Below are 23,498 nucleotides of genomic sequence, written 5' to 3' on the forward strand. Positions count from 1 at the left end.
TTGTAATGTTTTTTCAGAGGCCGAACTTGTAGGCCTACAGACTGCACGTGTATAACTGAATGTATGGCTTGTGACTGGGAGGACTGGCTAGAGGCTGCTGAAAACCAGTAAGCTGTCCCTGGTTGAAAAAAAAAAAAAAAGTTTGTGAAAGTGGCCTGACGTCACACTCCCACAATGCTTACCGCCCCATAACTCCGCTGCAGCCTGAGGGGAGCCAGACACACTCTCAGGCCCCGAATATAAAAAATTATTGAAAAAAATCGGAAAAAAATATTAAAACACGCAATCGAGGGGAGAAAAGAGCGGAGAGCGGTGGCGTGGGCTCTCCCACGGCGGGTTTGTGGTCCGGTCCGGGATGGAAGGTTGCCGGGGCTCCATGTGAGGTTGACTAATGCGGTGCTGGAAACTTTTTGGTGGGTAAACTACTCTTTTTTCACTAAGACCTCATAATGTGGCTGCACGTCCTGGCGTGTGCATGTGTGCCTTTTAAACTACTTTACGAGCTTTATATTAACTCTCAACTCGTGCATTGTGACATATCGACGTGAGCGACACTTCAAGTACTGTGAATGTGTTGTTACTATCGCTATCGGACTTTGCGTAATTTTGCTCATTTTTGCGGCAGCGTGGAAGGATCTGGGTATTTAACTTTTAATTACGATTACGATCGCCTCCGTGCACCGCGAGGCTTTTTTGGTCGACAAATATGTTGCAAATGCGAATGAGTGAAGTTGTAAAACACGGCGCACTTTGTCCAGCGGCCCTCGCTGTTTACGTCTGATGTTCTTTGTAAGTTTTCGGCGATCTGGTGAGTTTTTAAGAAATTTCCGAGTATTTATAAATTGTGGCATGCCACTGCAGAAGAGAGAGAGGGGGACGTCCCGTGGTGTTAGTTTGCGAGAGGAGAAAAACTCTGATAAAGGGCGCTGTAAAGTGGAAGCAGTTTGGTGTGTGTCCATCTCACGGTTACATCCAGTAAACTAAGAGTTGTGTGTCTGATATTCAGGCGTACACTGAAACCTTGAAGCCATTGTTGCTGACTGAATGTATATTTAGCCCCTCCACTAGGTTATCTATGGCTTCTGTCATGTTTGTCGCTGATCGGAAGTTTTGTGTCTCTGCCTGCATGTGTGAGTCTCTGTAAGAGAGAGTGTGCGCTTTTCCTTGGAAGCGGGTAAATAACAACCAAGACCCCACAAAAGGGGGGTTGGGGTTCAAATCTGGGGGTTCAGTTTATTCACTTGTTATTGATAGCTGTCTTGGCTGTAGGCTTCTACTTTTTAACAGTTGTTGTCGATCAGTAGTGTGGAATTAAGAGAAATGTAGCTACTGCTGTGGTAACTAAAAGTAGGCAAGCCAATGTTCATTAAGATAACAAAATAATGAGAATCAAAAGTACTTTATTGATCCCTGAGGGGAAAATCGGGTGTATTACAGTTACTCCTGCTACAATAGAAATATCATACTATAGAGAGATATAAATAGAGAACAAAACAAAACAAGAAACAAGTAAGGATAAAATGTATACAGTAATTACATATAAACTACCTGTGAAGAATTTGTGTGTTAAAACTATAATATGTGACTACTATATACATATATATTTACATAAAGAGATAGAAATTCTATTAGAAATAGAGATGTAAAATCTGTGCCTCCTATCTCACTATAACTACAGTGTAGATAATATTGAGTAATATTGTTATTGGTAATAATCGGCAAATGTTAAGAGTATAAATAATTCATAAAAACAACGGTAGAATATTGCACATGAAAATGCACGTGAAAGTACTACTCCAATTGGAACTAACAATAAGCTTGCAGTGAGAATATTGTTTGCTTTCACCACAGTGTTTCTTATTTAGGTGTTACAGTTACTGCACTATCATTATATCAGTTATTACTGATGTTTATTTGCTTGTTGAACATGGGGCCTGCACACAGAATGCACTTGATGACATTTACATGTTTTCATGACATCAGCAAGGCCTACAGTCTATAAGCAGACATCTTGTGGTTGTACAGGAGTTACTCATGTTTAAAGACCTCCTTAACCAAAGGGGAGATTTTCTCAAGTAATTGATTTGTTTGTAAAATGTCACACAAGTGAAAAATACCTGTTTTGGTTTCCTTAAACCCAAATTGAGATCTGCAGATTATTGTTTTGTGCCCAAAGACCAAAAACCCAACATTATTAACCGACTATCACACAAGACAAAGAAAAACAAAGTCCTCAAAACTGACCAGTTAGGACTGGGGACTGATATTTCTGTTTGAAATAAGACTCATTAATTGATTTCTAAAATAGTTGCACATTCGTTTTTTTTTCAATTGACTAATCGACTATTTGTCTCAGCTCTAGATTCCAACTGCACTGGCGGGTTTCTCATGACACAGATACCCTCCGTCTATAGGACGTTCAACATCAACTTTGCTTGTCATTTGATTGACAGTAATTATGAGATAATTGTGTGAGATATTAAGTACAGCATGCAAACAAATTTAAGCTCTCTGACTAATTTGAATAAAGCTCTAAACTGACTTAATGCTTTACTGTATGATTTGTGTAGAAAAAGGAGACAATCAGTTATTTAGGGGTGAATAAAAAAATAAATATTCTGAACTCAAAGCAGACATTTTTGTATGGCTGCAACACTAATCAAATAGATGAATACATACAGTGCTACATGCCTTAAAAGTTCCTCAAGAGTTCCCAAAGATTAATGTCAAAGTGACTTTAGGTGTTTCTTTTTCCTCCACCCCTGCAGCAGCGCTAAGTCAAGCAATGTTCCATCAAGGCCTCCAGCTACATAATAAGGAAATGGAAGTGAGTTTGTCACGAGACAATGCCTTTGCTGCTGCCAGTTGTAGTGCAAGTTGAGACCCATGTGTTGATAGTTGCTGATCTCTCACTACAACAACCCTGTTTGCGATGGACCCACTCCATGGGCTTTAATAGATTTAATAAGATTTCTGCAACATGGAACATTAAGTGAGCTTGTTTGTGTCCTGGTGCACCTGTTTTTATGTGCATTGACAGATATACATACATATACAGTATCTTGTTTGATTAGCTTTAATAGTTCTATCAAACTTTAAAGGATCAGAGGTGAATTTGTGAAAATAAATTCATTGTGTTTCCCTAAGTGGTAAAAAGTAACACCATAGAGCTTTGTAAATTGAACAGTTAGTTCAAAGACATTTGACTAAAAAGTTGTAAGCAAGTTTAAGGGTTAGATTTTTTAAAATTATTTTTTCTTTATCTGTTACTTGTAAATACTTTGTCACAATATCCCGATGATTCATGTTATTCTGCTGCTCAAACATTCTTAGCTGCTCTGCTCTCCAAGTATTCTCTGCCGGCTCCATTGAGCCAGCTTCTTCTCATTAACTGCCATGCATTGCCTTACATTACTTCCATGCCCCTGTGGTTGGAGGCAGCACGTTTCATGTTTGCCTTTGTGATTGAGTGAATGTGTTTGCCTGTGAGAGCTCACACACATGCTTTTGGTGAGATGGTAGATGTGTGCGTGCATGTGTGTGTGTGTGTGTGTCTGCACTAATGGTGTGAGCTTGTGTGTTTGTGAGAGAGAGGGAGCTGTTTTTGAGCCCAAAGAGAGGTCTTCTCCTCTGAAAATCCCCCACAATTCCTTGCACCTCTGCAGGCAGCGGTGGTAATGGCAGCAGAGACAGTGGTGGCGGCAGCAACAGCAGGCTGATTTCCATGAGAAAAGAGCATCAGTTGGGTTAATGGGAGGGACAGCCCTCTGAGGGGACAAATGGTAGTTAATAACCAGGGAAGAATCGGAAAAGCTCTGATCCCTTTCTTTGTACTTCTTCACCTTCTAGAGGCAGGGATGGGATGGGGTGGGTGGGGTGCAGAGTAGATGGGTGAGGGAACAAGGGACACTGGGTTCATGCTAGAATGGATGTTTTTTGCTGAAGGGCTGCAATAAGATTGTACTATTTGTTATTTTCTCAGGACAGCTGGGGGGAAAAATCTCAGAGCCTGAGAACTGGAACACAATATGGCATTGCAGAAGAAGAAGTGTGTGTGTGTTTGTGTGTGTGTATGTGCAAAGGCAAGGGGTGCAGTTTGTGTATTTACACTTTCTGTGTACGCACCTGTACATGTGTTTACATGCATGTGTGTCCAGTGTCATTGGATGAGCAGGGAAACATTTATTTATTTTTTAAATGTGAGTTTCACACAGTAGCCGCTGGTCATTTAGGTCACGTTGAAAGAGGGATGGCTGGAGAAAAGAGAGATACTGGATAGATATATGTTGGTTATGGAAACAGAAGTAAGTCAGATTTACAGAGATAGTCAAGAAGAAAGACAGGATGAGAAATTGAGAGAGTCATTGCTCCTTTTATATCTCCAGCTCTTTTGAGTGTTGATGATGTTTCAGAATCTCCACAGTCATTACCTGAGTGCAAAAATGTACATTACCTAATAAGTTATTTGTCTTTCCATATTGGCCATAAAACGAAAACAATAAAAGTGTTTTTACTAAGTACCAAAAACTGTCAAGTAGTAAAAGTTCTAGTACAGCTGCTTAACATTTTGAGAAATACTGTTTTTATGCCTCAACTAAGAAGTATTTAAAAACGTATTGTTTTTGTACCAGTACTGGAACTCAGGAATACCAAGTCCTTTTCCCTCATAGCTGAGTGTGTTAAATTGTGTTTTCCTCCCATAGTGGAGTTTGCTTTTCTCTGCAGCTTTGATTTATTGCAAGCTATCAGTTTAAAATAGGTTCTTCTGTATCTGTGTAACTTTAAAAAAACAGCATATTACATTTGTCCTCTCATAAATCCTCAATTAAATACACTTCATGATTTTGCAGCTATAGACTTACTTGGTATAGTACAACCAGCATCTCAAAGTGCTCAGTTTAGCTAATGTTAGCAAACTTTTGTTATATTGTTGTGTAAGGCCAGAATTCTCAATAGTAACTGACACTGCTGTAAGTTTGCTTTAACATTATCCCAATATTGCCAAATTAAAAGTTCATAGAGTGCAGCAGGAATGAGTCCTTACACCTGAAAATAAGGTAGCATATTTGCACTTACTGTTTCCTCGTACAGTCAGTGGGTTTTTTGAATGAGTTTTTGGTAAGATTCTTGAAATCAGTTCTGTGGGTAACACAAGCTTAAAATATTTTCATGTTTTGTTCTACTGCATGAAATTTACGGTAAATACACCACATGTGAATTTTAAAGTTTTAATGTGTCTTAAAAAGCCGGTGTCCAACTGAGACTATAGAGGTTGTCGGGGACATTAAACGTCATCATATGGAGACTCATCTACTCACTAGTCCGTCTATTCTAACTTTAACTTTTCAACTTGGATTGGATCAATTTATAATAACGTGTGTATAGTATAGTGTAGTAAGAAGCATATTGGTGGTGATGCTGAAGTCATGTGACCATGGTAACTCCTGGCAATTGCAATTACACTTCAAATATCACAAAAGTGTTCATTTTTGAAGATTATCTTGCTGAACAAAATGTCTAAGTATCATAAACTTGTGTTTGCCACAGATCTTATTTTCTACAATAATCCAATTGAAAATTCCCATAGGCTTTTTGTCGAGGGAAACAGGGCATTGCTAACGTCAGGGTTAGCCTACAAAAACATGTAATCCCTGCAGCACTCTATTAGCTATTAACCAGCCTACTGCTAATGCTTTATCGGATGTGATGATAAGCTTATGATGGTGAATGTCAGGTAATTTTAGCAAACTTTAATTTAATATTGCGGAGTAACTGACATTACTGTGTCAGATGCTGATTTTATGGCTGTTCTTGAACCGGTGTTACACTGTGTTGTAGTATCTACCGTTATCCCAATATTGCCAGCCGATTGGTGTTAAATCAGCAGTAGATTATGTTGGCTAATGTTAGCTAAAATTTAAAAATGGTAATAGATATTACTGTCTAAATGACAGTATGAGGGTGTTGAGTTCAAATTTTTCTTTGTAAGTTAATGAATCCTATACATATTGCCAAAGTGTTGAGCAAATGTACATCTACTTATTTAAAGGTATAAAATTGTACAGAGAAATGGTAACACCTATTTTTTCCCTACTTTACAGGAAAAATGAGTGATTCATACCATACATGTATAAACATTATTGCTATTTCACATTCAATTAATATGTTTTTTTTAAATTTGGGATAATGTCTAATGGGTGCAAAAACATACACAAAACATCACCATTTACCTTCCTTATAGTAAATACAGCACTATATTCATTAATCACATTGAGTTGGCTGCCATGACAGAGAGAAGAATGATACTTTGCTGTGAAATAGACTGATTGAAAACAGACATGTGAATGTGCAGTGCAGCACACACACACACACACACACACACACACACACACACACACACACTGTGTTGCATACACAGATATTTACAAGGCTAATTAAAGTACAAAAAGGACCTTTACATCTTCATTTTTGTTATGCATAGGCACAAAGTTAATAACACAGGCTCACATGCTCTCATTTACTCACACTCTCCCAGAGGCTTTTTGGATCAGCGTACATTCTGATGGGCCCTGCAGTATGCTGGTCAGAAATAGTAAGAGGATGCTAGATGCTTGAACCACATACTGCCACTTTTCCTTGTGGATATTTTTCTAGGAAGAGCGAGGCAGCTGTGGCTTTTCAGAACCTAGATCCATCCATCAAACAGCACCCATGGTTTACAACATGCAACACACACACACTCTTTCCTCTCCCTCCGCTCCCCCTCCTTTCCCTATTTCCATGTGTCTTAATTTCTTTCCCTTCCCTTTTTCTTCTTTCTTTCTTCATCCTCTCTGTCTGTCTCTCTGTCCATCCATCCCTCTCTGTTTTGCCCCTCATCCCTCTCTTCAAGACTGAGTTTACAGCCCCCAGGGCACTTCCGCCAGGCTGTCTGCAACAGATTTATTAATAGGCTTTTCTCTCTCTGCAGTAAACACAGTGTTGGTTTAGGGGGTCGTCGCTCAGACACTGATAGACTTGTACTTAACCTTAGGCACTGACTGACTTAGTAATAGAGGAAAGTCTGTCGGTTGCAAAGATGATCTGCTGCAGATTAAGTCATAGAGGGACTGCTGGAAATAAACACAAGACGGAATCAGAAATGACTTGCAGTTAAAGAGCCAACAAGGTTTGCATATTTGGTGATATTTTGAAGCCTCTTTTATTTTTCCAGACTTATCAGAGTTTGGTGATGTGAGAGGAAAGGGTGGCAGAGGGGTTGACAAAATAGTCTCATTGCGAAGTCCATTCATCCTTTTTGTTTTGTAGCTCTTCATCACTTAACACAACCAATCAACAGGTGTTTGCCCAGTTGTCATGGAATTGTAGATGTTGACTTTCTCTTTTAGCAAGACTTCTAATCCATGTTGCTTTAAAAGTTATACAGCAGGTGACAAACTTTCTCAACTGACCATTCACTAAACCCTGACAGCATTTAGATACTGTTGCTATTATGAGCCTGGTTGCACCTGGAGTTAAAGTGTAACTCTCGCCAAAATGCAACCTAGGCTTTTTTTGTGAATGTACCCGAGTCAAACCTTTGTGTAAAAGCATAATTACGACGAAAAAGCCACTTTTAAGATTTTCTGTACTTTCGTTTTCGGGTCAAAATCATTTTCAATTGCGTGCTAGGGGCAACATTACGGTAGCATCAAAACAGCTATTTTTAAAACACTAAGAAGACTCGACACAACATGAAACATTGCTCGTTGTATCACCAGGGTCTCTACACATGAACACGAGCATTGAGAACATTGTTTGTGTACACAGAGTTTACTAAAAAGAAGGTTTTTGAACAACTCATGTTAGCAGTAACAGTAGCCGTCCTGCCAGTCGAGAAGCGTCGATTCCCGAGTGCGGCGTAATATGGAGGAACGAAAGTATGGTAAATCTTGAAAGTGGCTTTTTCGTCGTAATTATGCTTTAACACGAAGATTTGACTCGGGTTCCTTCACAACAAAAGCCTAGGTTGCATTTTGGCGAGAGTTTTCACTTTAACCACCATCCTTAGCGATCACAGGCTGTGAGTACAGGTGTGAGCAACCCACAAGCCGCATTGAGGACACATTAGAGATCTGATCACTCCACATTCAGAGGTGGTCTGGCCGCATGTGACCACATTGTTTTAGCAGTGTGTACGCACATCTGTCCTGCGCCAAACTGAAGGACCGCCTACTCAACTGACGTCATCTGTAAAAGAAGAAGAAGAAGCTAGACAGCTACACACTGTCTGTTTTCGATTTGATTAACTGAAATGCAAATGCAAATCACATTATCCTGGCAATGTTAGCCGCAGATGTTTGTGAACACACTGTTTGTTTCAACTGATCCAACCACTGAACTAGTAACCACAATATCACTAGACTCTCTTAACAAATCGCACAATTTTGAGTTTTTGAGTGAGGAGAAACGTAAACTTTGTGTAACAGCGACGTCAAATTCTAATTCATCGGTTCCTTCTTGTTTCAGCACTAAAACATGAAGTTGTGTGTTTCCTTGTAAAAAGTGTAAAAGTTTGTGGAGAAAGTCCCCAGATTCCCTGACAAAATTGCTCAATTTTGTGAGTTGTTGAATAAGGAGAAACTTTATAAACATGTTTATTTGGAAGTGATATCGGATCACAAGTGGTCACTTGAGACACATGTGGAGGTGCATGTAAATGCCAGGTATGAAATTACAGACTTAGAGTTGTCCACTTGTGATTGGATCATTAAGGATGGAAGTTACAGTAATACCAGGTTTCAACAGCTTCTCAAAGGCTGTTCACATTTGTTATCAACAAAAATGGTCTCTAGAGGCCTGGAGCACTTCTGTTGTGTTGATTGGATATGCAGCGATTTTCTGTTGCATTTGTTCTCGGGGTTTGTGTGTTTTTAACTTTGCCTCATTTGTGTATTTGAACGTTTCTCTTAATTGAAATGTTTTTAGCTGTCACAGCACATGCATACATTTAGTTGTGTTTAGAGATGTTCCGATACCATTTTTTCCCTCCCGATACCGATTCCGATACTTATGCTGTTGAATGAATGAATACAGCAAATGAAAGCCATTTATTTTTAAAAAGAATAGTATAAAGCCGAATTCAGCACAGAGCAGACAGGAAGTCAGACACGAAATAATAACATGACATCCGGTTACTTTTCAAAATAAAACACTCCGTGTTGATACAAGCACAAAAACCTCAAATAAGAGACAAATACGTGTTCTTCTTCTAATCCTTCAGTCGGGAACACTTCGTGTAGTTGTGTTTTTAACACATACATATAACTGTGATTATGTAATCATCGCGGGAATTCCTCGGTTTCTTAACTCCAGCTGATCGGCGGAGCTGCGCTGTGGCGGACTCAAAACACAGCTGGTGGGGGTTGCCGGACGAGGACGACGGAGCCAAACCGTACCGGAGCCGTAACGCAGCGGACACGTATCCGGTAGAATCTCGGCGCTAACGGAGCTAGGCTAATAAATTACGTGGTATCGGATCGGTGCCTGGACTCCAGTACTCGCCGATACCGATGCCGGCATTTTCGGCAGTATCGGAGGCATCGGAATCGGAACAACTCTAGTTGTGTTGTGTGTATTAATAGTGTGTTTCCTATATGCTGTGCATATACATATAGGAAATTGATAAAGATGTTTTCTTAATTTACTTGTATTTGGTCTGTTTGCATGTGTTTTCTTAAGTTTGCACTTGACAGCCACAAAAATGTCTTTGTCGCCCGTGAAGGAAAGTCCCCAGACTCCCCTAAAAAATTGCCCAGTTTTGTGAGTTGTTGTGTTTGGAGAAACTTTATAAACTTTGTGAAATGCTGACTTTAACAAATTCTTAATTATGTGGGCCTTCCTGTTCTTTATGTAAAAAACTTGTCCTTTGTCCAAGCATGCTGCCTACTACTGTTGGTCGGCCTGTAAAACTGTAACACTGTATCAACAATGCATTGTCTCTGCTAACAGAAAGATGTCCGTGCTTATTTGCATATAGAGCAGAGAAGTGAGATCACATCACAAATGGTCACTCAAGATGCGGCATTGTAATGAACCGATATACTTTGAGCTGACAGCCTGGACGGATAATATTAGGTATAAACAGGCTCTTTGACTGTCAAGTGCTCCATTCTAGCATGGCACAGCAGACTATGATAACAGTGGCAGATTTGGCCACAACTCAAGTTTATTGTAATTTCAATCCTTTGCACTGCCAACAGCTGTGGCTATAGGCATTATGTTTTCTTGTTATCAGTTCAGGATGAACTGATCAGATTTTGGTGGTCAAAGGTGAAGGTCACTGTCACTTCAGAAAACGTGCTCGGCCATTAAGAATTAATACACTTATTTTGACAAAATCTCACACTAATGTGTAATAGGATCAATTTAAGTGAAGTGATTTTATTTATCCAACATGTCAAAGGTCAACTTCACCGTTACTAGGGCTGACTCAAATGGTTCAAAACTTCAACCGTTGCCATAGTAATCGACACCCAAATAATTTTTTTTTTAATGCATTACATCAAAAATCCCAAATAACCCAGCAGCAGCAGTGCAACATTATTCACTATGCATCACATTACTTAGGGTTCAAGCCTGAAGTGCAGAACTCTATATTTGGGGGTGGCTGTAACTCGGGGGGGTAGAGTGGGTCGTCTAGTAATCGGAAGGTGGCTGGTTCGAATCCCGGCTCCCCCCAGCCGCATATCGAAGTGTCCTTGAGCAAGATACTGAACCCCAAATTGCTCCTGATGAGCAGTTGGCAGCCTCCGGCATCAGTGGATGAATGTGCATGTGTATGGGTGAATATGACAAGTGTTGTAAAGCACTTTGAATGGTCAGTAGACTGGAAAAGCGCTCAGCGAAATGCAAGTCCATTTACATTGTTTTAGTGCTGGTTTATTATTATTTGTCTTAAGCCACAGCTCAAATTGCTGTGAGCTGGAACTAGCGAGAAAAATTAAACTTGACCAAATAACTGGAAATGGCGTGCAAATGCTTTTCAACATATTATGAGCCAAATCTGGCCACATTTGCCAAAAAAAAAAAACATTGGGCTCTATCTTACGCTCGGCACAAAGCGGCTCACAGCGTCATTGCAATTGTCATTGCTAGTTTCAGACGCAGTTGTCATTTTCATGCCCAGCGTCCACGTTGTGTAAATAGCAAATGTACCTGTGCCCACCTGTGCTCCCCTGGGTGTGTTGGTCTATAGGCCTTTTCAGACATTATCTCTGCAGCGAAGGGTCGCCATTTCTCCGCCTTTGTTTGTTCACACAGAACCAAGCAGCTCCAGTGTAAAGCCGCTCCAGTGTGTCAATTCATATAGCAAGCCGGCGCTGCAGATCCAAAAGAGGCGTGACGATACAGATCATGACTTGAGATCTGTGTGGTTTTTTCAACGTGTTTCCTCCAGTGTCCACCTGTTAATCTAAACATGTACCCGCTGACTGTTTATAATCAATTGGATGCTGTTATAATGTGTTGTGATTGAGATCCTGACCCACCATACATCCTGGAAAGTGGCAAAGTTACGTTTTCTGCTCTAAATTACATAATTACATAATCACCATCAGTAAACAGGACGCTGTCTGACTTTCTCACTTGCGGGGAGGGATGCTGTTTTCTGGGGGAAAGTTCACTGAAGTCTTGGTCGGGAGGGCTGACCGTAACCTTGATTTTTTTCAGTACAAGTTGCCAGAGACAGTAACTACAACAACACAATAGTGGAAGATGACAGCCTGGCTCTGCTGCCGGGGACAAGCGCTGTTTTTAGGGCAGAAATGTGACGAAGAGTCGGTAGGACAGACAGGAGGACAGACAGGATGACAGAGGCTTCGCCACGTGTAACTGTGGTATTTTTTTTTCTTCATATAAGTTGCCAAAGACACTAACAGTTGCCACATTACTGTTGTTTGGTCCTGTAACATTGCTTTGTGGGTCATTTCTCTTTTATTTAATGAGTGAGTGATCTGTTTAGTTGTCAGACTGTGAACACCATCAGACCAACACACTCCCGATCCGCTCTGGATTTTGATCCGTCGGCCTCATCCGGCAACCCTCACCAGCTGCGTTTTGAGTCCGCCACAGCGCAGCTCCACCGATCAGCTGGAGTTACGAAACCGAGGATAATTACATAATCACACACGACCGCAGTTATATGTATGTGTTACAAACACAACAACACGAAGTGTTCCCGACCGATGGATTAGAAGAAGAGCTTGTATTTGTCTCTTTTTTAAGGTTTTTGTGCTTGTATCAACACGGAGTGTTTTATTTTGAAAATCATCCGGATGGCTTGTTGTTGTTTCGTGTCTGACTTCCTGTCTGCTCTGTGCTAAATTCGGCTGAATTGCTGCGTTGTGTTGCGGCGTCCGCCAGAATAGAAGTCCTGCGTATCTGCTCCGCAGGGCTGCGGACTGCCAGAGCTGGGACCTAGCAGACACCGGCGCAGCGGACCTGGTGGAATTTAATACATAGACTAGAGTGCTACGGATCAGCTCTGCCGCCGTGGCGGAGCCGTAACGCAGCCGTACCATATCCAATGGAATCTGCGGGTGAGGCGGATCAGAGCCGCAGCGGAACTGTCCCCCCTCTCCGTAACTTTCACACAGACGACGGTGTGGATAATCGGCGCATGATTCCTGCACTGAAAGGGCAGCGTGAATGGGGCTTTTAAGTGAGGTGTGGTCAGGCGCACTGATGGCGGATTGCTATCCTGAGGCAGCAGAAAGCGACGGCATCATAGACCAACAAAAAGCTGGTCTAAGGTCAAAGGCGCAGTGTGTTTCCTGCTATTTAAAGAGTGCATTATTGAGACAGTAAGATGCGTCTACACAGGCGGGTTCACACCGTCCATGTACTCATTTTATGATTTGAGAGGTTGCTTTCAGTTATTTGAAACATTTCCATGAACACACTCATGTCACTGTAACAAATATCGTGGCCCCTTAATCAGCAAAACTGAAAGCTGTAGTTATAAACTCTCCAGAGGAAACGAGTCAGGAGTTTTAAATAATCAATAAAGTTCATCAGCTGTTCCTTGTGCACAAATGCGCATGTTAATGTAGAGATACACATATGGTTTCTGCTGCTGGAGGATCGCTTCAGATAATGGCCGCGTTTCCCAGATTTGTTAAGAAGCTCTTAAGTGCTAAGATCTTCTTAGGAGCGCTCTTAAGAACGCTGTGAAAGAAGGATGTGTTTCCCAGAGTCGCTCTTAGCTTAAGAAGATCTTTCACTAAGAAGGAAATGTAAGATCGAGCTGACCCACTCTTAACAGCCTTCTTAGCCCCCGAATGCTCAGTGATCAAGCCGCGTCAGGGAAATTTATATCCTCCACTTTTCGAAATAATAAAACAATGCTCAATGTTGAAATGCGCTCATAGCTGCGGACCACTGGCGCAAGAAACATAGGTTAATAGAAGAAGAAGGAAAAAAAACTTTTTATTGAATTACACGTTTAAGTTTTCCACACACATCTGCATATATGAGTTTATAGTACTACACATAAAAAAACAACAAGGCGTTGCCAAAATCTGCGCGTGTGAGAAACCATGGCTGCAATACAGCACATTCTCGCTGCGAACCGAAGCCAGACGGTTTACATAAATGCATACGTGCGTCAGCACTTCTCCCCACTGGACGTGCTGTCAGACCGGGCTGTCCAGGCAAAGTACCGGCTGCCCCGTGCGGAGATCCAACGGCTGATCACTCTGGTGTCTCCACACATCCAGAGAGCAACCTGCTGCAATTTTGGCCTCAGCCCGGAGGTGCAGCTCCTGGCTGCGCTGCGTTTTTACACAGTGGGGAGCTTCCTGGAGGTGGTGGGGGACGGCACCGGCCTCAGCAAGGCATCGGTGTCACGGAGTGCGGCAGCTATGACACCGATTCTCCTGCGCCATGCCCGGACCCACATGAAGTTGCCCACCACACGGGACGAGGTCCGCCAGGTCCACCAAGGGTTCCACGCAGTGGCTGGGATCCCCCGGGTGACCGGTGTGGTGGATGGCACCCTCATTCCAATCCACAACCCCTCCCTGGTGGATCCGTGCTGGATCGGTATAAAGCACTACGCGGCCATCAACACACCCACACACACACCCGCACCCACACCCCAACACACACACACACACAAACGATACATGCGTAGCCTAATTGCACCTGTAGGGGGACCACAGGGCGCTGTGTGTGACTTGTGCGCTGATAAAGTGGTGGGTGATCGATTTGCCTGGCATCGATTGATTCAGTTTCAGCAGCACCGCGGTGGACAGCTCCCAATAAGAGCTTCTTAAGAAGCTTCTTTGGCTTGATCTTAAGGTTCTCCTAAGAAGGCAGTTAAGAACGCATCTGGGAAACACCCGTATCTTAGCGCTCCTTCTTAGCCGAACCCTTCTTAAGTCCTTAAGAACGATCGAATCTGGGAAACGCAGCCAATGTCTTTAATATTTTCCTCATTAAGGACTTCACCCTCTCACCCGACCTGTTAGTGATCAGGATGATACTTTTTATGACCCGTACCACCTGATCCACAGACTGAGATCTGCACACACAGAGGGACTCCACCTCAGTTAAATATCAGTTTATATTTTCTTATGCAGTCTAACTGAGTTGTTGATGGGACAGATGTTTGTGAAATGGTGAGGCAGAGGGTCCAGCAGCCGAGGACCACATCCCTGTCCCTCAGTGAAAACGAGTGTTACTCTTTAATGTGTGTCAGGCCCTGGTGCACCTGGCTCTTAAAGGGAATGAGAGATGACACTTGGATTGGTTTGATTTATGTTCCGCCCAAAACACACCCATGACTGATTCACAGTCTAAACACCACCACTTTGCGCCATGTGCCACACTTGTGCCCAGCTTATGCACCACTTAACTAGCAAAATGGACTTGGACACGCCCTAAATGCCCTAGCGGGCTGCACTTTAGACTTTCTTAATAGGGCCCAGTAAGTCAAATTGACTTGAATTTGACACACAACTCCAGGTGGTAGTAATCCACTTGGAGCATATAGGTCTATCAAGTCTACTTTTTCTAACTTTACTCAATCACCACAAAATTTGCTAAACAGCATTGTGGGACAGATATACACATTTCTATCATAAATGAGCAAGATAAGTAAAAAAAACGCTATCAATCAAAATATTTTCTCAAAAGGCGAGGCTTAGAATAAATTGCTCATAACTAAATAACCATTGGTCCAATCATCATAACACTTGGATATCTTAAGGCTGAGGTTGGGAATGGGTCTATTAAAGCATTTCTAGGAAAACCACAAATACCAAAATCGCGTATCTCAAAAACCTCACCTCACCAGTTTGGTTTGCATACTCTGGGGACGATTATTAACCAAAATCTGCAATACCATATTGATTGCTGGATGTGGGTGTGGCCTATCACTGAATACATTAAAAATTGGCCAAGAGTGGTTACACCATCACAAAAATTTAAACATACCTTCCAGCCGAGGTTGGGAATAGGTCTACCAAAACACCACAAATACCACATTTTTGCACCTCTGAACCTGGTGGATATAATTTGACAAAGTATGCCAAATCTCGCTCATTGCTGCAATTGTCTTATTTTCGGCTGTTTGAGTTTCTTGAGCTAAGTAGGCTTGAACCCAGCAAATAGTCACTAGCAGCTATATTTATCATTAGTTATTTTTAGACTAGGAGATTTAAGCTTGATAGTTTTGTGCGTCACAGCTCTCAAATAAAGTCACTAGCACCTCACTGAACTTGGGACAGTGACATAAATATTTTTTAGCTATGACATAAAAATCAGAAGGCTGTACATTATTTTGACCAATTAGAAAACTGAAGGCGATCTACAATAACATTAGTAATTTACATGTAACACTGTAAATAAAGTATACCACTCGTAGTTGACCTGCCTCGCTATTAGGGAGGCCCTGGAGTGCGTCCTGACCAGTATGGGTGACACAGGGGAGCAGCCACAATTTCCTGGAGCAGAAGGAGCTGTGGGATTGACTTCAAACTCTGCAGTGAGGGTTGTTTGCTTTGTGTGGCGTTGACATTAAAGTGATCACACTGGCAGTGTCACAGTTAATTTTCTCTAATTGTCCTGATAAATTCACAAGATTAAATGTCATTGTAATCAGGTTGCTTTAAAAAAAAAAAAAAGCCATTAAACAGGCTGTCTCCATCGTAGAAAAACAAAAATAATTAAGTAATTCTCACTAAAGCTTTGAAGCACCAAAAATGATATTCAGGACAGCCCTAACTGTGACATCATAATGTTCTGGCAAAACACTTTTCAGGCCTTGGTTTAACACCATTACTCAGGAACAGAAGGGAGATTGTGATGAGACATGCTTCACATTTGGTTGGAAAATGAATTGGTGACACTAATCTTGGTGCCCACAACTGTGGTGATTGTAGAGATCTTCTGTGCTGCTTGGTTAAACGTGTGTGAAGCATCGACAATTCACAATTTGTAGCTTCTATGCATTAACATCCATATTTGAAGCATTGCGGTCCGCAACAAGCTCATTGATTTTACTTCAGGACAGATATGAATGTAAATTGTAACTTCACTCGTGCATGGAGGTATACAACCACGCTGGTTTATAATTATTCATGCTGCAGCTCATATTGCCATGAGTTAGAATGAGATAGAAACATAAAACTTGGCCCAATAACCGTAAATGGTGTGGAAATGCTTCCCAAGAAATATGAGCCAAAATTGGCCCCATGGTGCTGCTATTACAAATGCAATTTTCGGCCACAGCCCAAATGCAGTAAGCTGGACTGACTTGAAACTGGACACACAAGTCCAGCTCAGAGTGCTCTGCTCTCTAAGTGTCTGGGTGATTGTCGGGCCGCCATGATGGATATGGTGCTAATTGGCTTAATCTGAAAAACAGTAAGTGACATCTACTTTTTTAAAGTTTGATTCAATCAACACCAAATTGACTATACAGTGTTGTGGGACCAGCATATACATTTCTATTAAAAACACAGCCAAATTTCACCTAAACCCACTCAGTGCTGCTTGCAGTTTGTAGCCGCATGTGGCTGTATTTCTAGTTGATTTTAGACAGATGTTAATTCTGGGTTCTTGTTTCTAGCTGCCCCCCGTTGACTTGCTGGCTGATATGACTGTTACTTGCAGAATTAATTAGCAAGAATTATTAATCGCTAGCTTTTTAAGCTAACGTAGCTCCATGAGTTGGTTGAAAACTTTAATATTTTTGAAGTTAGCTTGTTTCAAAACGAGAACCCTGTAATAGCATCTTAAATAGCTAAATAGTCAGCACTAATGTTAGCAGGGCTAGCTTGCTGTATAGCTAGGACAGAGACATTGTTGATCGCGCTTCGAGAAGTCTCCTGGATTTGAAAACTGGTGGTGGTTCTGAGGTCGAAGAACTGTCTAAAGTGATCTAAAATGTAGATCCTGTAGTAGATTCTGGTAGTGTGGATGTGGTTTAGAGCCATTTTCTTATGTCCATTTTGCTAAACTTCAAGCTAGCTTCATTTAAATACGTAATCAATCAACAGTCAGAGATGATGACTGTTACAGGCTGGCCACACTGGATGCATTAGCAGCGCATGCGTCACAGCCAGAGAATACACACAACAGGTATAAGGCAGTTTTTTTTCTTGTGCACTCTCTTTTCTTTGTTTCCCTCCCTCCCTCCCTCTCTTTCTCTCTCCCACTTCGTTGCTCTTCAGCAGGGGTAAAGGAAAATCACATCATCATATTTACAGATAATTATCTGTTTTCAAAGGTTAACTCCATGAAAACAGATAGGGCAGGCAGCAAGAACACTGCCTATGTGGACACAAACACATGCGTGTGCAGAAGCAGCTCAGCTATTTATTGTTTATTATAATATAATGTATTTTAAGGATTTTGTGGGGCACGAAGTTGATTCAAAAAGGCATTGCCCCCCACTGCCCTCCAGTGGTGCTGGCACAGGAAAAAGATTGTGTGATTAAAAGGAAATCTCTAGAACAACTTTTAAACAGTTGTGGTTCTGTTTGGCAATTGCAGTGCCAAAGTCAAGAGTGAATGTTACATTTCTGCCTCAGTAAGAGTTATCAGTTGAACAGGTTGACCAATTGATTAACTGACTGATGTACTTACTTTGAAGTGTACTTAGAACCAACTGGCAGCCAATGAGAAACCTTTGTCACACAGAGGCTGACTTTGACTTATACAAATAGCTCATGGTCAGAGTTGGTGGCTAATGTAGCAACTAACAATTGATATCGTTATTGATTATTTATCGTGATGAATTCATTAATGGAAAAAAAAGAAAAACTGTAAAGTAAAAATGAATTCATGATCATCAGCATTCCTATTATTGTTATCTGTTCATATGGAAGCTGCGATGGGAGCCAAAGTGGAAGTATTGTGGTCACTGGTATCATGCGCTGTAACTAAGGAATTCAACAGTTCTAGACAGTCTAGTATGCACATACAGAGAAAGGAGTGATGCATGGCACGTTTGTTGAGATTCAACAAATGAGTTAAGTGTGTGTGTATGGGTTAGTGACACAGTCGTATCTGGAATATGGCCCAGTCTAGTGATGCCATATAGTGAGTCAGTGGACGGGACGAAATCTGATCCGTGTGGAGAGAGAGAGGGAGTGAGAGAGTAATTCCAGACTCACACACACATACAGCTACAGTAGCAGTGACAGATGATTGCGCTGCTCATGATTTATACTCAGGAGCGAGTATAAAAGGAGCAGGGAAAAATAGGGAGAAAGTAAAAAGGTAGCCATAGCGTCTGATGAAACATCCCATCGTCCTTCCTCTGAAATTAGTTTTAACAACGCCCTGCCCTGCTCAGCAATCCCCTACTCACTAAATAATGTTGGTCGCAGTTGGTCTCAGAGTTTGTGTTTGGACCTGGCACTGGCTGTCTTCACTTGGAGCCCAGTACAGTTAGCTGCTGTTACTTTAACAACAAGTAAAGCCATCTGTACATCAGAAAACTTTGTTTATCACAGAGCAGAGCAGCCGGAGGACATTAGAAGGAAAACTGGAAAACATTGTCTTCATAAAATATGATTCAGTTTCACCCAAATAAGTGAATAAAGATATAAATTTGTATTTTTGTGCAGTTATCAATGAAACACTCTGCATCTTTCTGACATGAAATCTTAGCTCTGTGCCCCTCACTCACTACTTAAAGTTAAAGATTGATTGATGGTTGGATGGCGTAATGTTATTGGTTGACATGACAAATTTTGATATAAAAATACAAAGACATTTATTTTTTGCATTTTTTTGGCATATTTTGTTAAATAGGTCTACAAAGACGTTTTTAATTTCAGCTCAACTTTAATATTACTGGCAAGGGATGATCTCATTTTATGTACTTATTTAGTGGGTTAATAATAATGCAACACATTTTGTCACCTGATCTACAGTGACCCTGAGGCTCAAAACACAACAACCTTTCAGAAAACACAAAAACATTTAACAAAACACAACATTTCACTAAACACAACATTTCAGAAACATAACACTTTAGAAAACACAACATTTCACTAAACACCACACATTTTCAGAAAACTCAACATTCCCACAAAAACAAAACAAATTCAGAAAACACATTTCACACAACATATTTTGCAAAAGGCAACAGCATTTCAGAAAACAAAACATTTCAGAAAACACAACACTTCACAAAATACAACAGATTGTTTTAAATCACATTATGAATAGTAAAAGAAAAAACTATTTATAAAAAGATATTTTTAGTAGTAGTAGTAAGTAGTTCTAGTGCTATTTAGGTATATTGAAGTTTCATTCTGACAATTTGCAGTTGCAGTTGTTCTTACATATCAGAGTTATATAAGAAAAATATTAAGTTTTGCATTAGTTTCTAATCATAGTTTTGCAATTGTTGAATATGTGTGTTGAGTAGATTTTTATATTACTGTTGATGTTTTAAAAGTTTTTGACTGTTCAGCAGGTGTGCTGTCATTATGACTTATCGAAATTCATAGATATTTAAATGTAATTATGGATCGTCAAGCCACTTTTTTTCTTTCTTTTTTTTAACCTCAAAAGAGTTTGCCTTTGTGTGACAATACTCAAATGGGTATATGTTGTATGCTTAGTCCTGTACAACATCAATGTCCACTGTCAGAGCTGGTCCAGCTGGGGACCTTCGTTGCATGTCATGCCCCTTTCTCTCTCTCCCTATATTTCCTTTCTGGGCCTCTGTAACTTAAGGACCCCTTACAATGTTTCTTTTTGTTATTATTGAGTTTTCAGCCTATCCTGTTGCCTTTATCTGAAAGGCCACTAGGTGCAGTTTGATAAGTTGCGATCAGAATACCCTGTAAAAAAAATAAATTGGAAATTGGTTTTAAAGTTAAAGATAAGACTACACTGATACGCAGACCTCTGGATCAATCAGTCATTTTAAAGTTATGAATCGTTTGAGTGAAGATGCTATGCAGCAACTTCCTCACAGCGTCTTCAAACTCTTGTAGAAGTTCAAAGGTCAATGCGAGACTCTCGCTAGATGTGGAAACAGAAACATTAGTGTAGTGTGGCCAGGGAAACAAAAGCAACGTGTCCGACAACGCCGACAACATTTTAAATGCACCGTCAAATCCCACATCAAAAGTTTGGAAGAGATTTGGATTTTATAAGGACGGAATAATGGACTAAAGGCAGGCCGGTTGTAAGCTCTGTAGAACAGCATTTAAGAACAGTGGTAGAGACGGTACAACTCAGCGAGGTCTAAGGTAATCATGACATCTATAGCCTGATTTATTGCTGAGGACTTACGACCTGTCTGCTTTTGATCCTGTTGCTATCATAGCTGTATTCTGTGACTGCTGATAGTACTGCACACTGTTAACTGCCATTGTCTACTGAAATTATGTGCTGAATTGAACCATACTGCACACTGTTTACAGTCTACTGCCAAGTCAATTCAACTTTTGAGTTTGGTATCAGTAGTAAACATTTGTCTGATTGTTAATCAGAGGGGGGGGTTTTATACACTGACTACTAGGAAGCAGAGGATACAAACAGTCAGGGACATCCAGTTCAGAGAGGTCCAATGCAGACAGATCCAGCTCAGCGAGACCCTGCTCACGGAGAACCAGACAACAGGATAGTTGTTCCTCAGATCCAGCATGAGACAACAGATGTGTTTTTTATACACTGCAGATTAAGATAAAGATATACATAATAGTAAAAAAATATAGTTCATACATAAGATTCCCTGGTCTTCTGAAATATCTATTTGAATGTAGGCAATGCCACTTTTAAAGAATTGGCTTATTCTAATTTATAATAGAAAATTAATGTCTACATGAAAAAAAGAATTGTATCATATTGTATCTTATCGTACCCAAACCGGATCGAATCACATAGTACCAAATCGGAATCAGAATTCAATTGTCCCAGAATCGTATCGTAGCCCATGTATCTAGATACATATCAAATAGTCTTATAAGGGAGAGATGCACACCCCTACTTGCTACAATATGCAGCTCCTTGTATATTGTGTATAAATGACAAGACTTCCAAAATCTTCTCACATTTAACAACCTCTTTCTTGCTCATATTATAAAAATAGTGAGGAGATGTAGTTTACACAAGGCTTAAATAAGCTGATGGAAAATATCTGGTTGGGTGGGTTACCAACGCTATGGCGGTCACCGATGCAGCAGCAGCAGCCGCATCTAAGATTGCTTTGCTTTGGCTATTTTATGGGCTTTAACGTGCTCAAAAACTAATGGAACTTGGCACAAAATTCGATCGTAGTGGAAATGTATTTTTATGGGTTTCAAAATGGCTCATCAGCGCCCCCTAAAATGCAACCCCTGGGACTGCTTTCCCCTACATGTATGAAATTCGGTACACATGTGTATCACATGTAGACCTACAAAAGAGGCTCTTGGTGCCATGACCTACCTAAACCCAACAAGAAGCTCAATTTGGGCGTTTGCATATGTTGTACTCAACATGTCAACAATGTCAACACGTGTGCAATGAAAAGTTCTTTAAAGTTTGATTTATCGTTGAAGAGCTTGGCCGTGGCGGGGCGGTGAATATTGATGATTTGAAGTAAGTTGCTCTAACTCAGCTGTCCATGGTCGAAAATCTCATTTTTTAAAGAGCGAGGTCCTCCCTCTAGCCGGGTGACCACATCAAACTCAAACATGCCGCGAAAACACTTAAGACCTTGATGATTCTGTATTGCGAAAATTGTGTGTAGCGGCAAGGCGAAGGTCAATGTCTCGTCATGAAACACAAATCGCTGTAACTCCACTGTACATGTTCAAATTCAAATATATGTTATAATTGTGTAAATGATCCAATCTTTCCCAAATTTCACGTGTGATCAGAGTCCCACCCATAGCACTTCCACATGCCAAACAGAAGCTGTAGTCATTGCGCCATCTTCTGTCAACAGGAAGTAAACCCTTTGTGACAATCGTTCTTTGATATACAGAACATTTTCATGGAGTGCTCCAGTCTTAACTTTATACTATGATCTATCTCTTCTCTATACTTTGACCTAACCTGTTATCAGTGAGTGTTTTCTGGTGCCACATAGTGGACACAGGATGTCACATTGACCCCTTTCGCACATAGTCCAAAACACATGACGTTTCAGAGGCGTGTCGAAAAGTCACAGTCTGGGTGCCTGCAGCACGCCTGTTAATCACTCCTCGCAGTTTTAATTAATAATTAGATTTACTTTTGAAAATATAAAACAATTAAAAATAGTTGAAAATATCTTATTTATAACATGATAAATAAATACCAATGTTTCACTTTAATATAAAATTTGAAGACATGTTGTTTAATCATTAATTATCTGTTTACTAGTTACAGATGTTGACCATTACATTAATAAACTCATAAAAATGTCTGTATAATTACTTAGAACTACATTACAGTGTATTATAAACTGGTTATTAAATGTTTATATACTGATCATTAATACTTAATAGGAGGATTACACTTTTTACCCCAAAGCTCTTTTTCTCATCTGATAGCGGGGGGGGGCTTGCATGCATTGGGCCTACATCAGTGATCACTAACCTGATAGCCAGCAGGATGCTGACACACCTGCTTCTCTGATTGTAGTCACTCTAACTTGTTTATCGAAATGCTTTCTCCATTCCCCTCCCCTCCTGCTTTTCACTCTTAATGCTGTGTTTTGATCAGTAGCTGGGCTTCCTCTCTTCTCTCCTTCACAGTGCATTTCTCCGTCTCCCCTCCTTTCTCAAGTGTACTTCTCCTTCTCATTATTTCTTCAAGTATACTCCTCTGTGCCATTCTCTTCTCAGAGCTTTGAATTTTCCCCCCTTTCCTCACTCCCTCTGTTTTTCTTTCCTCCATGACCACTTACCAAATTAAACCCCTCACCCACTCAAATGCATTCCATCAGCTTCATAAACACACACGTGGTACCAAACATGCAATGGTACCCCCCCCCCCCCCCCATCACTTTGCACTCAAAG

The 23,498-nt window shown here is 40.8% G+C and overlaps 1 protein-coding gene across 3 annotated transcripts in view; it reads left to right on the forward strand.

The window, feature by feature from the left end:
• Positions 1-221: 221 nt before the first annotated feature.
• plagl2 (pleiomorphic adenoma gene-like 2) overlaps positions 222-23,498 on the forward strand; it is a 61,049-nt gene continuing 37,772 nt past the window's right edge. For all 3 annotated transcript variants that reach the window (XM_084366740.1, XM_084366741.1, XM_084366742.1), the window contains exon 1: positions 222-413. The gene's annotated coding sequence lies outside the window, so the exon portion shown is untranslated. The remainder of the gene's footprint in view (positions 414-23,498) is intronic.

Source organism: Pagrus pagrus, assembly GCF_965226575.1.
Source record: "Pagrus pagrus genome assembly, chromosome: 11".
Lineage (NCBI taxonomy): Eukaryota > Metazoa > Chordata > Actinopteri > Spariformes > Sparidae > Pagrus > Pagrus pagrus.